The sequence below is a fragment of the Anolis carolinensis genome, chromosome 4 (genome assembly GCF_035594765.1).
Source record: "Anolis carolinensis isolate JA03-04 chromosome 4, rAnoCar3.1.pri, whole genome shotgun sequence".
NCBI lineage: Eukaryota > Metazoa > Chordata > Lepidosauria > Squamata > Dactyloidae > Anolis > Anolis carolinensis.
In genome coordinates this window covers 68,407,275-68,410,215 of record NC_085844.1, presented here as the reverse complement: position 1 = coordinate 68,410,215, position 2,941 = coordinate 68,407,275, and the positions used below count along the sequence as shown (strand labels likewise).

General features: G+C 38.7%; 1 pseudogene; it reads left to right on the top strand.

The window, feature by feature from the left end:
* Positions 1 to 908: 908 nt before the first annotated feature.
* On the top strand, positions 909 to 1,074 carry LOC134299052 (U2 spliceosomal RNA; annotated as a pseudogene).
* Positions 1,075 to 2,941: the final 1,867 nt, after the last annotated feature.

Below are 2,941 nucleotides of genomic sequence, written 5' to 3'. Positions count from 1 at the left end.
TAAAAACACAACAACAATATAATTAAAACAGTTAAACAATAAATTAAAACATCATAAAATACATCAGCGGGTATCAAAATTGAAAGGTGGGGCTATTAAAATTACAGGGGAGAGGCAGGCATGTGTGAAATGCAGGACAGTAGAATCAATCATTTTTTCTTTATTACAGTCTATGACCAGCACAAAGTGGCCCACAAACACCCTGGGAAGGGAAAATGCTGCTCCCTATTAAGCAGTTATAAAAGAACAGATTAGAAAGCAGTTTGAAATCATAGCTTAAAAACACAGATTACTGTAGCAGGTATGGAACTGAGGGGGACAAGACTGCTAGGAAGGGTGCCCTTCTCTAGTCAAAGCACTGGGGAAGGGCATTAAAGGGGATGGGAGGGACACATTACAAGTCTAGTAGCATTTCAGTTGTAACAACTTGCTCTAACTACATTCCCGACCGGGTGTTGCCTTAAGGGATTGATCATCATCCGTCTAATTTTAATCGCTGCAGCATAAAATTTAGCAATGCTGTAAGTTATTGTAGTGCTAGAGTCTGAAAGCACCAGTGAGGAGTAATATTTTTCAGTGCGCCCTGGATATTTTAGGAGCCATGGTGTAATGAGATTAGTACTAAGATCTCCGTAGAACATGCATTGAAGGAGCACATGCTCAGTTTTTTCTATGTGTCTGGACTCACAGGGGCATAATCTCTCCTTGAAGGGGGTCTTCTGATATCTCCCCCTCCAATACAGCCAATGGGAGGGCATGGCATCTTGCCAGGGTAAAAGCCCTTTGGTGTTTAGGCCCCTCCAGGTTTGTTAGATAAGCCATGGAGACGGTGAGGTATCTATTAGCTTCACTAATGATAAAGGCTGGGGTGCAGGCTAACTCTTATTGACGTTCTATGTCCAGGATTCGTTGCTTCTCAACCTTTTGGCTAAAATCAAGTGTAGTATCTGTTCTTATCAGTTTAATATCAGTAGAATCAAGAATGCAATATCAGCTCAATTCAGAGTGGAGAGGCATAGCTAACACTTCTGTCCACAATGACCGCTTTAGAGCACCTGAACAGGTCCAAAGTCCCTGCAACCTTTGTTCTGTGAGCTGTATTTATTTACAGAGAGCACATGCCTAATAAATGATCTGAGATGTTTTTCAAATAAAAATTAGAAATATTAATCATGGCATCATAATGAAATACATTGCAATATAGTCTTACATTTTGAAGGAGCAGTAGATAGTGACACATAATCACCCTGCTGTAGTTTATTTATTACAGTTTTATGGCAAGTGAGATAGCACCATCTGAATTTTCAACTTACTTGCTGATCCCACCCCCCTCCCATGTGTTTCCCCTGGATATGAGTGGTACATCATCATCCTAAAGGCAGGTGTAAAAACTAAAAACAAAATATAAGTTAAATAAAGAATCATCTCTGACATTTCAGTAGTCACTGGTGAGAGGTTTGCTACCAGGGTGGAAGAACATATGAGGTTCAACTTCTCATTATTCTGTGCCAGTGTGATTTGCTGCTGAATGGAGCTAGGGTAGCACAGAATAAGAGGGCAGAACAGAGGTCAGGAGAGGTGGCAGCTAGTTATCTTGGCTTTGGGCTGCATGCACATTTTCTCTTGCCAAACACAGTTGTTGGCCTAACTTTGAAAAGGAGGTCTTACTTATGCTGTGCAATCCTCACATCCTCATATATGACTGGCACAGAGTCAATGCACTACAAAACAACCAGGCTCTTTCAGCTTACCATAAAGTGGTTTCTCAGAAGATGAAATCCAAGTGTCTTCTTATGTTATCCACCAACTGATTTAAAAAATGAATTGGCATTTTGAATATAGTCCTATCTAAAGAATTCTTTAAAAATGTCTATTCTTCTGTGGCCATATTTTAAAGCAAACTAAATGTAATGTGGTGCCATAGCTGTCATTTCTCTAGAGAGTTTATATGCCTGGTAATAAAAGAAAGTTGGCACATTTAAAGACAAAACATACCCCTGAGAACATAGTCCATGGTAAATCTTTTGTGACAAGAGAGAGGGGGGGGGAGAGGGAGAGAAGATCCTAGAGATGCTATAAAGAATTTTCATCCCAAGATCTGCCTTCTCAACATGTATTATCTTTAAAAGCCTTTTTGTCAGGCATTCTTTCCCCAATCACATTACATTTGGTGCCTTTTAAAAAGATTTCAAGTTACATATTTTTAAAACTAATTGGATACCATTATTAGACTTCCAAAAGTAGTTAATTGACTTTACCATTAAATCAATAAAGAAACTTATTCCCGTTTTCATTTCTGGAAGACAATTAAAATAGTTCCTTTGTACTTTGGAATCCCGGCAACCGACAAAACGACAAAACTAAACACCCTACAACCTCGAAAATTGACAACATAACCCATCATCCATGCCTCTAGATTGATACAACAAAAAGAAAAGAAAAATAAAGTCCTAATTAGAGGGAGAGGAATAATTGTTTTTATCCAATTGCTGCCAGTTAGAAGGCTAAGCTCCTAGCAACCCACTCAGCCCAGGGAACAGGCAGAGTTAGACCTCACTTAGGCCTCTTCCACACTGCCTATAAAATACAGATTATCAGATTTTAACTGGATTATATTGCAGTGTAGACTCAAGGCCCTTCCACACAGCTATATAACCCATTTATAATCTTATATTATCTGCTTTGAACTGGATTATCTGGACTCCACACTGCCATATAATCCACTTAAGTGTGCATTTTATACAGCTGTTTAGAAGGGGCCTCAAATAATCCAGTTCTAAGCAGATAATATTAGATTATAAATATACAGTAGAGTCTCACTTATCCAACATAAACAGGCCGGCAGAACGTTGGATAAGTGAATATGTTGGATAATAACAAGGGATTCAGGAAAAGCCAATTAAACATCAAATAAGGTAATCATTATACAAATTAAGCACCA